At 36.5% G+C, this 13,894-nt stretch overlaps 1 protein-coding gene and 1 pseudogene across 8 annotated transcripts in view; both read right to left on the bottom strand.

The window, feature by feature from the left end:
- Positions 1–13,894, bottom strand: part of LOC113066589 (neogenin-like) — a 1,074,835-nt gene that overhangs the window by 32,727 nt on the left and 1,028,214 nt on the right. The gene's annotated exons all lie outside the window — the stretch shown is intronic.
- LOC113066618 (protein MON2 homolog) lies at positions 1,701–13,029 on the bottom strand (annotated as a pseudogene).

The raw sequence follows: 13,894 nt of genomic DNA, 5'->3' as shown, positions 1-13,894 counted from the left end.
AAACATCTGATTAACACAACAACAGGAGGCCGATTCGTTCCTGTGAGAACTTGAAAGAGACAATTTCATAAAGGATAGGATGGTGGATGACAGAGCGATCCAAAAAGAGTAGTTGGAAGGATTTCTGAAGCAAAAAAGGAAGTTCAGCACTTACCTTCTACAACACAGACAAGTTGAAAGAGACGGAGAAGGAAAAAAAGACAACATGAGGACATGAATCGTGCTTTAGCATTTATGTAACTACAGATGTTTTCAGAAAAGAGCTTGTTCCATTACAACAGTTATTTACCGTGTTAGTTGTACTGATATTAGTAATATTTGTTTTAGCGATATTAGTGGCATTTCAAGACCCTGCTTTAAAAAAAAAAAGGTTTTGCTTGATATAATTTATTTTTTGATACCATAGAAATGTCATAATTCTTGTCACCAGTGTCAATATCACCAAAAAAAAAAAATAATAATAATAATAGCCTAAATAAAAAATTACAAAGTTCACTGAATTTCAGTGATTAAAAAAAAATAAATCAATTACAGGCAATAGGACAAAATAAATAAAAGAAATGCAACATATATTGTCTAAAGTAAATCAAATGTATAAAATCACTGCATATTCTTCACGGTGTAAATTAAATATACATTTCTTCTTATTAAAGTCAAGATGAGCAGTTTAGAGCATATTAGACTGCTGTCACTTTAAGAGCTTCCCGGATCAGTTGTTCGCTTTCACTCAAGACCAAAACTACTGTGTTTATGAGGATATTTGCAAAGACAGTGTGTGTATTTAACCGTTCAAGACCCATAAAGCGGCAAATCTCTCTGATAGTGTAATATAATGTAAATAAATAAATTATGTATAAATAATAAACATAAAAATGACCAAGTCCTCTGCTATCACCTCCAGTAAATGAGCCGTCAGCGGCCTCCACAGAATCTGTATCCGGTCCATATTAACCAGTCTGGTCTCTAACAGCTTGGCCACTGCGAACAGAGACGGCTCCTAACCGCAGAGACGAGAGCGATAGAAAGATGACACCTCATTCTGTTAGGATGAAACTAATCTGGAATTAGCTTTAGCATCTGAACGCACCTTGGTGTTTCCATAAGCCATCTCCATGGCCTCCATGGATAAAGAGCACAGAGCAGTTATCAGGTGATGCAGAGACACGTCGTCCAGGTATCTACACACACACACACACACACACACTGTTATAATTTACCAACCCAATGACACTCATGGATTTAAAACCAAGTAAACTGAATAATGTCTGTTCTTACTGTGAGCTTTCAAAGAGTCTGGACAGGATATTTGATATGACGGGAAGATCGGTCATCACCGCTGTGGTCAAAACCTGCGACAGAAAAGAAATAATCACCATTAACTATGCTCCTCTCTAGCAGTCTAATAAACCTAGTATTGTATATTATGAATATTGTTTTGGATAAAAGTGTCTCCTAAATGCATAAAAGCAAACACTTATGAGGAGTCCTAGTACGGTGCATATCTAGACATCATTGTTTGGCCATAACAGACTTGTTTTAAGTCAATCAAAAACATGTTTTTGGAGCATTAGTGAGCAATATCTTCAGGTAAAAGGTTTTTCCTACTAGACAAAAATGCTGGTGACTTGGAAAACATCTATCATGCCTAAAAATGCTGCTTAAAATGTTTAAAACAGGTGATACGAGTGATTTGTACCATGCTCGAACCCTCCACAGCCCTCCCGGGCTTCAGGACTCCACCAACAGAGGGTTTCAGACCCAGAATCCACACCAGATGCTTGCACAGAAAAAGAGAGAAAAACAAGGACAACAAATGAAGGAAATCCTCTCTATTTTATGCATACAATATATCAATGTATTTGAAAACTCAATGTCTTGTAGTTTGCATTTCACATAAGTTTTCTGGATTGTGATTGGTCAATCACCGGTAAGACTGGGTCCAGAACAAGATCCAGATGTAAGCGTGTTCTGGCGATTAACAGATGTTTGTTTTTGTGAAAAGTGTGTTCATCCCATAGGCGTAATGGTTTTTATTCTGTAGAAACTGTATATTCTATCACCCTTCACCAACCCTACACCTAACCCTAACAGGAAACTTTGTGCATTTTTACTTTCTCAAAAAAACTCATTCTGTATGATTTATAAGTGTTTTGAAAACTGGGGACATGGGTTATGTCCTCATAAGTCACCCTCTCCTTGTAATACCTGTGTCATACCCATGTCATTATACAGAGTTGTGTCCTGACACACACACACAGGCATACAGACACGCACGCACACACGCAGGCATACACACACATACACACACACAGGCATACACACACACACACAGGCATACACACACACACACACAGGCATACACACACACAGGCATACACACACACACCCATTTCGGATCAAATAAATGCATGCTTTGAGAGCAGAAGATAATTTCAATAACATTTATAATCAAATTATTTTATTTATATAATCAAATTATAAAATTGCAGATTAAAATATGCAAAAAAGTGGAAAAAAACTTTCAAAAACTCAATTTAATGTAAAATGTACATATTGTTATAATTTTTTTAATCTGTGGCTGTTTAGACAGATGTAGCTCATGTTTGCATGCTCTTCTGTCACTGCTCATAATTCTAACCTTAAAATCAGGATTGTCAAAAATGTGCCGAGAATTAGTTACAGTTTCCTGCAAGTCTACATCTTACAAATGTTTGTCAAAAAAAAAAAAAAAAAATACAAAATGCATTTTTTTTTTTTGAGAAAACATGACATGCTCGTTCCAAAATGAGTAATAAACGAGCATTGGATTCCAAAAAATAAGTCAATATGATGCACAGAGGTGATATCAAATCTATATCATACCACAAACAAAAACTTGAGTTCTATATAATGAACTTAAATCACACATAGATTATTAAATTTGAGAGAATCTGATGGCAGCTAAATAAAGTTTAGTGAAGATTTCCTCATGCATGAACTAAATGATCTGGCTTCCTCAAAACGAAGATAGATTAAAAACGAGCAATCACTGCAGAGATTTAACCCCTTCAGAACTCATCATCAGTTCTCGTACCTTTGTTGGTGAGGACGGTGAGCGAGTAGTGAGGAGGAAGAGACGCTTTACAGACGGCCGTGATGAAAGCGTCCCGCGGCGTCACCAAACCCAGACGCCCGCACAGAGACACCATGGACAGCTCGGCTTTCAGGATGCTTTCTGTGAGCGCCTCGTCCGTACTGACACAAACACATCACACATCATACTAGAGGAGCCACAGCACTGGAAGATTCAGCTTCATAGTAACACCCAGGGTGTGAAATACAGCATACAGAGAGTTGTCTCTAATGAGAGAGTTTTGTACCTAGTATCACTAACAGACCGCACCAGCAGGAGTTCACCATCTCCTCCCAAACCTGGAGACACACTGCAAACACACATACGGCATCAACACAGGGACAAAACACACGGCACAGACTCATTCTCTGCAGATCCTGATATCTGGTGATTCTTTAAACATGCTTTCTTCTTCACATTTACATATATCTGTAATACACTGTTAATAAATCCAAATGCACAAAACTAATTTCCATTATCAGATTAAGTATGCAATATACCAATCATTCAGAATAATGAATCAACTTTTCACGTTCATAACAACAGAACACTAAAATAAAGTGTTTGAGATATAAATATTGTAGGTTCCTTTTTATATATTATATTTCATCATTGTAAATTGTATCGTTACTGATTATATTATATACTTTATTAGAGTAACTTGTAAAATTTATACTATATAATTTTATTTTATATATTACATTTGTAAAATTTATTGAATTACATAATATTATATATTGTATTATATCGTTGTATTATTTTAGATTAGAGGGAATTAGATTGTTAGAATTATGTTTTTATGATTTATTTGTAAAACTTATTGCATTTTATGTTTATATATTATGTTAAGTTTTTTTTATTGTATTTTGTGTTTATATTAGATTAGTTTTTTTTGTAAAACAAATATATTTTCAGTTTATATATTAGATTAGTTTTTTTTTTTATCTAATATTGTATTTTCTGTTTATATATTATATAATATTAGATTTATTTATTTGCAAAAAAAATAGCATTTTCTATTTATAAATTATATTACATTAGATTTTATTTTGTAAAATTATTGAATTTTCCATTGATTTATCATATTATACCAGATTAGATTTAATTAGACTAGATTTATTTGTAAAATTATTATTACATTTCCACAGAATTCACTTTTCTCACTTGCATTACATTTGTTAAACAGATAACACTTTACAATAAGGTCCATTACTTTACATTAATTAATGCATTAACTAACACTAAATAACAATGATCAAAACATTTTTAAATGTTAATAAAAGTATTAATTATGAATAAAAAGTAATGCAAATTAATCAATACAAACGTTCAATGTCAGTTCATGTTAGCTCAGGTCCAATAATGAATAAAATCACACATACATTTGGATTTTAATAGTGCATTAAGTGTCAAAATGGATATTTACTGTGAATAAAACATAAAATGAACAAGTATTTTTCATTTTTAGTTAATGTTAACAAATGGAACCTTATTCCAAAGTGTTGCATGTATCATATCACATATGAGATTACATACTATAGCAGGTTATATAAAGTTAACACACACTGGTTTGTCAGCTCAGAGTCTCATTATTACAGAGATGTTCTCCAAACGGAGAGATTCAAAGACTTCTGGAGTGATAACGTCACACCGATGAGACGCCAGCATGAACTCTCTGTCACTCAGTGGAGGGCCGACAGGCTCCGCCTCCTCCCTCATGACAGCTTCCTGTTCCTGTGTGTTGAGCGCTCTCTCGATCATGGAGGTGATTCCTCTCACCAGATCCAGCAGGGCACTGAAGGCCACAGTAACAGTAACCTTCAGGGATGGAGGGCGGCTCCACCTTCTCCAGCATCTCCAGACTGAGAAGAAACACAGCTCAAAATTACGAAATTAACAACTATTTCAACTAGACATTTTCGAAATTTATTAATTCTTAACATGCAACATTAACATGCCAGTAACGTTAATACAGCCTTTGTAAATTAAAAAAACATCTCACAAAACAACTGTGCAAAAAATGATGTAAACAAATAGTTTGACGACTAGAATAGAAAACAATGTCTCCCACATCCCGAGTACAGACTAGTCTCTACTGAAGCGAGTGGTCACTCACTAGGTGGCTCTGGCGCTGCCCTGGACGCTGATGTTCATGAGGGGGATCCAAGTGCCCCGGTACTCAAACGCAGCTTGTGTGATCAGACCTGACCCTGTTCCTGCTGACCCTGGACCTCCCTGACCAGACGCCTGTGACCCCGACACTGACCCACCTGACCGAGACACAGACTGACCAGCTGTCAAAAACGTGAGCGTGTTGCATGTGTACATCTGTGCACGTTTGCGTGTGTTTGTGTGCATGTTTTTTTCTTTTGCGTGCATGTATGTGTGTGCGCGCATGTTTGTGCACATGATTGCGTGCGTGTGTGTGTGCATTTTTCTGTTCATGCATGTATGTGTGTGCATGTTTATGTGTGTGTGTGTGTGTGTGTGCATGGGTGTGTGCGTGCATGTTTGTGCACATGATTGAGTGCATGTGTGTGTGTGCGCGAGCATGTTTGCGTGCATATTTGCGTGCATGTGTGCGTGCATGTTTCTGTGCGTGTGTGTGTGTGTGCATAATTGCATGTGTGTTTTTGTCTTTACTCGTGTGTGCATGTGTGCGCGCACATGTTTGCGTGTGTTTGGGTGTGTGTGAGTGACCTGCAGGTGTGCTGGTGGACTGGTTTCCTGCGCTGGGGAGGATGAAGAGGGACTGGATGAAGGAGCCCAGAGCGTTGACGATGTCTCTGAAGACTTTGGTGGAGTGCTGCTTCATGTCGTACGACTGACAGAAAGACCTGCACACACACAGTCACCAGATCTTTATCAACTCCAGAAGAATATCATCTCAAGACTGCAGGCAAACTGATGGATTCAGTTATACAAACTTTATGAAGCTAATGAGACATATATCTGTATCAAAAGATCCGTCAAAACAAGAGTCTAGGTTTAAAAGGAAATTGTTTTTAGAGATTATAAAGGACATTTTTAGTCACCCTTCACTAGTTTAAATGGTTCTGTTTGTGACAATTTTTTTAAAGGAACATTTTAATTTACAAACAAAGCTAATATTTATATTTTATTTTTTCATTAAAAAATATGCTTAATAGTTAATAATTTTAATTAGCTAACAATAAAACTACTTGAGTTTAGACTTAGTAGAAAGAAAATATAAATAGCTCTGCATTTAAAAAAATACAAGTAACAACAATAGAAGTTAAAATAAATAAAGTTTTAATACGTCAAAATTTTATTTCTTTTTTTTACATGTATATTTTTCATCTTATACTTGTATTGGAATTTACTTTAGCATTACTTCAATTAACAAAAAAATATTTTTTTAAGGTTTAGAATAAGCTAACAGTGACATTGCTTGGGTTTCTGGTTAGGAGACAGAACACATCATTAGATCTGCATCAAAATAAAACTCAAGCGCTCACCGCAGTAAATGCGGCTGAACACACAGTCTGTGCACAGACTCCAGCGCGGCCGCTCTCAGCCACTGAGGCTTCTCTCCATCCAGAAACTTCACCAGCAGAGACAGGAAGATCTCACACTCCGTCACCTACCACACACACACACACACACACGTCACAACTTCTGCATCTGTAGTGCTCACAAGTGCACCACAAACAAATCCAACACACCAATACATCAACATCAATGCAATAAGACGCATTAAACTATTGATATTAAATGAGTAAACAGAATTACCTTGCTCTACTGAAAAAAATATTCACTGTTCTGAGCTCAATAAGATATGATGTCTACATTTACATATCAACCCCTTTTAATATTCAGCAACTCATCCTTATGAACATAATGCATCATAACAAAGGTCATTTACATATTTAAAAAGCTACTTTAAGGCAACCTGAATAGGGTAATTAATAGATATCACCTTACTTTCCCAGTTGATGGACTGCACTAGGAAATGCATTTTTTTTTGTATTAGGTTTTCTGAAATGTTATTTTCAAATATGGAAAAAATGCATTAAATATGCACGAATTTGCAAATATTTTCAGAACAGATTGAATCACTGAGTTTCTTTATTTTTTTATCACTCCATAAATCAGAAAATAGTGTAATTAATAAAATCAGGTGAGTGATATATGAACAATATATCCTATTAAATAAGAATAAAATTGTAAGTGGTGCTGAAGTGGAGAAACAAACTCGAATGGTTTTCTTACGCAAGGCTTTTAAATGTTTTCTTTCCACTGGTCTGAAACAAGAACTTTTAAAAAGACAAATGCATGAAAAAAACTATGACATTTTTGGTGCAAGAACCTTCACTAACATTATAAGTGGCCTGGAGGGAGTTTGGTCTCACCAGGAGGCTGTAGAAGTGTTTGATGAGGACCGAGACGACCCGCAATAGTCTTATGCAGATGGGGAAGTAGGGTTTCTCCACGGGAGCCGGAGACGACGTGCTGCTGCCCTGACGAAACTTGATGTTGGGAGAGAACAGCTTGATGAGCAGCGGACACATGCGCTCCTTCAGGAAACTGAACTCCTGATGCTACACACAGAGAGGGCCAAAGGTTAGACAGCTGGGAACGAGTCACTTCCTCTGGTTTATTTGCGTTTTCATCGGGATTACCTGCAGGAAAACTTCAGCAGCTCTAGGCCGAACGTCCGGGTCATCTCGGTCATTCCCACTCACCAGTAGGGGGCGTCAGCGTTCACCAGCTGAAACAGATCCTGCAGAAGGACATTTATATGTACAGAAACTCAAAAAACAAATATTTACTTTCAACTTCATGTGTGTCTATATTCAAAACTGCATTCATTTCGATTCATATATAATTATAATATCTCATTATATTAAAGGGGTCATGAAATGAGAAATCGAAATATACTAATTGAATTATAAGAGGTCATTGTACTATTAAAGCATCCTGTAAGTTGCATAACTAAATTTTTTTTTAGTTACTCTTAAACATCTGATATTGAAGCCAATCTGCCAAAACAGCAGCTTGTGAAATGAGCCACTTTATGACTTTAATAGTGTGGCTAAACCCCGCCTCCACAGAAGATCATAAACACTTGCTTCTACATCACTGTTTAGCCCACGCCCATTAATTCTACATCACTAGGCTTGTTCGACTTCATGCAGTTTTGCGCAAACCGATCGTCGGCTGACTTGAAACAGTGCATGCCGGTTAGAAATTTTGTCCGACTTGATACAGCGCTGACGCCACGTGACTGTGACGTATGCCGTCAAAGTACCACGAGAGCGATTCGAGAGTAGCCGGAGAACTCAGCCAGCGCAGCTTCTGAAGAGCGGCTGCACAGATTCTGATGACGACACAACTGATCCACGATTGGCTGGATTCACTGATGACACCGATGACGTGCGTTTCAAGTTTATTGCGAGTCGGCTTCAGTTTCAGAAATTCTCATATGGACTTTTAAAACAGTTCAATACGTTTTTATGTCGTCTTCATCTTATAAATCATATTTATTAAATATTGTTTTACTGTATTTACTTTATTGTTAATATAAAGTTTGTGTATGTTTATTTTGCATGACTTTCTTTTTTATACAGACCTTTTACAGTATTCAGCAGCATAACCTATTCAAATGAGCATTTTTAAGAACTAAAATGTTAATCTTAAAAGCATACAATCTAATGTGGTCATAAATGTATGCTCCTATACAAATGATACATAATACATTATGTTCCTCCATTTGTTTGGTTTCTTCATATTCTCTAGTTTATTTTGCTGTGTTTATACTTCACCTGCATGTGGTTAGCAAACTGCTAACAACTTGCTGTAACTTCAACTTAACAACATTCAAGACCCTTCCAAAACACCACTTATACACACATTAAACGCGATCAAGTAAGCAATCGCCACGTGATCTGCCATGACTGACGTAATTGCAGCAAACTACGGGAGCCACAACGTGTCCGGCTTCATATCTCCGTTTTCAGCTCCTCCCCACCTGCACGCGGCTACTCTCGCCGATCGGTTGCATCCAGCCGCAGCCGATGTCGAACACACCTATCGTCTGTTTAGCCCCACCCACCAATTCTACAACAGTGTCAGTTTAGCCCCGCCCACCATTTATAGATCGCTGACTGTTTAGCCCCGCCCACCTATTCTACATCACTGCCTGTTTAGCCCCGCCCACCAATTCTACATCACTGCCTGTTTAGCCCCGCCCACCAATTCTACATCACTGCCTGTTTAGCCCCGCCCACCAATTCTAGATCACCGCCTGCTTAGCTCCATCCACCGATTCTATATCACCGCCTGTTTAGCTCCGCCCACCGATTCTATATCACCGCCTGTTTAGCTCCACCCACCGATTCTATATCACCGCCTGTTTAGCTCCACCCACCGATTCTATATCACCGCCTGTTTAGCCCCGCCCACCAATTCTACAACAGTTCCAGTTTAGCTCCGTCCACCGATTCTATATCACCGCCTGTTTAGCCCCGCCCACCGATTCTAGATCACCGCCCATTTAGCTCCGCCCACCGATTCTATATCACCGCCTGTTTAGCTTAATCTTATAAACCATATTACTTAAGAAATAACTTTTTTTAATTATAGTTATTATTACCAAGAAATTTAATAATTTATTTAACATGTTGATTGATTCTTTATTTAAATTATTCTTTATTCTTTTTTTATTCTGAGATTTTCAGCTTGAATGATGAAGATAGTTTGCATGTGTGTCCTGAACTCAGTATCACAGAGTTCACCTGGAAGAGCATGTAGGCGTCTTTAGCGCTGGGTCTCAGGGTGATGACGGAGCGCCGGTTACTGTTCTCCTGGACAGCAGGACACAGAACTTCTCGTCCTCTGCCACCATCCTCTCGAACACCACAGTCATCACCTGTCTGACGGTGGCAGCCGCTGTGTTGTTGGTGATGCTGTCTTTAGTGAAGTGCAAGCGGAAACACAGAACGATAGCCTGAGATGAGAAACACAAGACACAGGGGTTTTGGTTACTAAAATCCTGTAGATTTATGTTCTTAAAAAAACTCAACTCAACTGTTCAGAAGGATCGAATTAACAGGACTCTGCTTAGAATTAAACAGGCTATTTCTACTACTGCGCCAATATGTAAATCAGGATTTCTACAGGTTTTGAATTTCTATATTTTTTCATGAGCTTTACATCATTTCAAATTAATGGACAATCAGAATCAGAATCAGAATCAGAAAGAGCTTTATTGCCAAGTATGTTTGCGCATACAAGGAATTTGTTTTAGTGACATAAGCTTCCAGTACACAGAGACACCAACACACATACAAAAAAAAAAAAAAAAGGTAGTCAAATAAATAAGTGTATAAACAATTGTGCTATAAATGATAATGGGATAGGATTGAAAAAGATGCAGGGATGTACTAGGATGGAGGGTAACAAATAAATATAAGGATGTTGCATTTTTGTTTGCATAAGCATAAGTGGGGAACATTTAACTGTTCATGAGGTAGATTGCCTGGGGGAAGAAACTGTTTTTGTGCCTTGCTGTTCTGGTGTTTGCGGCTCTGAGACGCCGGCCAGATGGCAAAAGTTCAAAAATGGGGTGACTTGGATGTGAGGGATCCAGAGTGATTTTGAGCCCTTTTCCTCACTCTGGATGTATACAGTTCTTGAAGGGTGGGCAGGGGAGCACCAATAATCCTTTCAGCAGTCAGAACAGCTCTCTGTAGTCTTCTGATGTCTGATTTTGTTGCTGAACCAAACCAGACAGATATTGAGGTACACAGTACAGACTCAATGACGGCTGAGTAGAACTGTTTCAGCAGCTCCTGTGGCAGGTTAAACTTCCTCAGCTGGAGAAGGAAATACAACCTTTGTTGGGCCTTTTTTACAATGGAGTCAATGTGATTGTCCCACTTCAGGTCCTGAGAGATGGTGGTTCCCAGGAATCTAAATGACTCCACTGCAGTAACAGTGCTGTTCATGATGGTGAGTGGGGAAAGTGCAGGGGGGTTTCTCCTGAAGTCCACGATCATCTCCACTGTTTTGAGCGTGTTCAGCTCCAGGTTGTTAAGACTGCACCAGACAGCCAGCTGCTCAACCTCTTGTCTGTAAGCAGACTCATCACCGTTCTGGATGAGGCCGATGACTGTAGTGTCATCTGCAAACTTCAGGAGCTTGACAGAGGGGTCTTTAGAGGTGCAGTCGTTGGTGTACAATGACTCATTTTAAAAGAGAAAACATAAGCAGCAACTTATTATATATACATTTGTTTTAATTGAGCTGAGCATACAATAAATATTTGTATATGCTATATGATTTTATAAGATTTTCACACATTTCCATGATTTTTTCCAAAACTGGAAATCAATTTTTTTTAACATTATCCGTGAACGTGGTAAATGTCGTACAATTCAACACTGAAATTTTAGTAGATAATTATTTGCGTGTTATTAAAAAACAAAAACAAACTGATGAATAGCTGATTTTATATTTTGTTGTACTTTACAAAGAAAAATTTACATACAGTAAAATTCTTACATAAATTGCTTATATTCCACAATAATATGAAAGTAATAAATGCATTTTCAAAAGTAACATTTAATAGAGCCATTTTACTTCAAGAAATAAATCTAGTAAAAATAAAATATAACAGTTTATAGTGAGAATGTTTAAATTAGGAAAATAGTTGTGTTATTAACTCAGAAATAAAGTTACAAATTCTAAAACTTTGAGATAAAAATGTAAATAATATTTTCCATTAAAATTATATTTTTATTTTATTAAATATTTTCTTAAACACTGATATTGGCTATAGATATAGATAAGAATTTTTCATATTTTATTAAAAACTTACAAATTCTGAAAAATAAAAATGGAATTCTGAAATAAAAAGCCGCAATTACATTTTTTAATACAGAAAATTCCTACATTACAATTATATTTGTACTAATATATATATATATATATATATATATATATATATATATATATATATATATATACACACACTAATATTGGCTAGCTATACATATAAGTATTTTAATAATAATAAAAAAATATGAAAAGTATTAATAAAACCTAAAATAAATAAAAATAAATCACAATAACAGTTTTATTATTATTATTACTTTTATTACTTGTTTTACTTAAACAGGCTCATAAACAGCCTGTTTGTTTAAAAAAATATTTTATTATAAATATTTATAATTAAAACACTGATATTGGCTGACAACCAAAAAATTATGCCACCACAAAAAATAAAAATACATAATTTCCTCTTGAATTAAGTTTTCATGAGATTCTTGAAAAAAATCTTGTTTTTCACCAAACGAGCCCGTGAAATCCATCCGTTGAGTGTGTGATGGCTCTGTTTAATCGCGTGCCGTACCTTGGACAGTACTTCGTCGTGTATGATGGTGTTAGTGGTGAGCAGCACCAGAACCGTCTGCAGCAGTTTGAGTTCCTCCAGTCCGTTCTCCATCAGCTGCCACAGCATGTTAATGATGTTCCCAGCCGCCGCCTGCAAACACACTCATTAACTCATCGAAACAACTCTAATGTGGCTCATAACCCTCAAAATAAGGATAGTGAAGTCTCAGCTGGGGCTCTAATAGACACAGAATGCTCTACATTGTTGATTTATGTGCTGATGCTTTAACCGGTTCCTGGTTGAATTGCTTAGGTGTGTGTGTGTGTGTGTGTGTGTTTTCTGACCTCGGACACGATCTCATGGGACATGAGTCTCTGAATGGCTGCCAGACACAGCTGGGTGATTTTGGGTTCTTTGGTTCCACAGCCCATGAGGAACGGCTGGACCACCTCTGAACTGTTCTCCTTCAGCGCTGATGGCAAATCAACACAATAGAGTTTATGGGTCAAACTTCTAACACACACCAGCTCAACATCACACACTCTTACCTGCCAGATCTCGGTGTTTCTAGCAGCGATGGTTTTGATCTTGACGATGCCAGACTCTGCGGCCTTAAGACAGATTAAAAAGAAAGAAAAAGACATTTAAATGTGTTACGGCCAATAAATTATAAATGTCCGATGTTACAAAAACTTTATTGAAAAAACAAATATGCTACAATAAAATAAATGAAACATTAGGAACATTAATAAAACCTTTTTTAAAAAAAAGAAATAAACACCTTATTTTGAGAGAAAATTTAAAATAAGAAATAAAAGTTACATTGTGAGAAATAAAAAAAACTTAAGTTCATTATTTAAAACACTGATATCGGCTGATATAACCATTATGGTGCATATATACTGACAACTAAAACTTCATATAAATAGACTACATAAACATATTACAGGGGAGTTCTAATGCTATTTCATGCTTTAAAAAAAAAAATGATTTCTTTTTATATTCTTGACTCTTTAGCTCTGCCCACGGCACGCCTCCAGGAGCTCGACTTTTATAAATCTGATAAAACTAAAGACTTTTTGGAAATAGAAGGATGCTACACCAATGTGTGTTTTTTAGGATGCCAACACAGATTATTTAAGATCAAGTAGATTGATAAATGATAATTTGAACCGATGTGTGTCCGGTGTAAAAATGAAAATTAATGTCAAAATGAAGAACAAAAAGGGCTCTGACAAAAACATTATTTAAATTTATTATTTAATATTATTTCTTTAAAAGTGATTGATATGATAACTATTTTAAAAAAGCTTACTATTGGCACCGATAATCGGTCAACCCCTATGCAATACTACTCTCTAAGTACTCAAGAAAAACATAAGATTGGTAGAAACTTTGTATGCTTTAAAAAAAAACTCACAAAA

This window comes from Carassius auratus, chromosome 50, assembly GCF_003368295.1.
Source record: "Carassius auratus strain Wakin chromosome 50, ASM336829v1, whole genome shotgun sequence".
NCBI lineage: Eukaryota > Metazoa > Chordata > Actinopteri > Cypriniformes > Cyprinidae > Carassius > Carassius auratus.
This window is presented reverse-complemented; position numbering and strand designations above follow the sequence as displayed.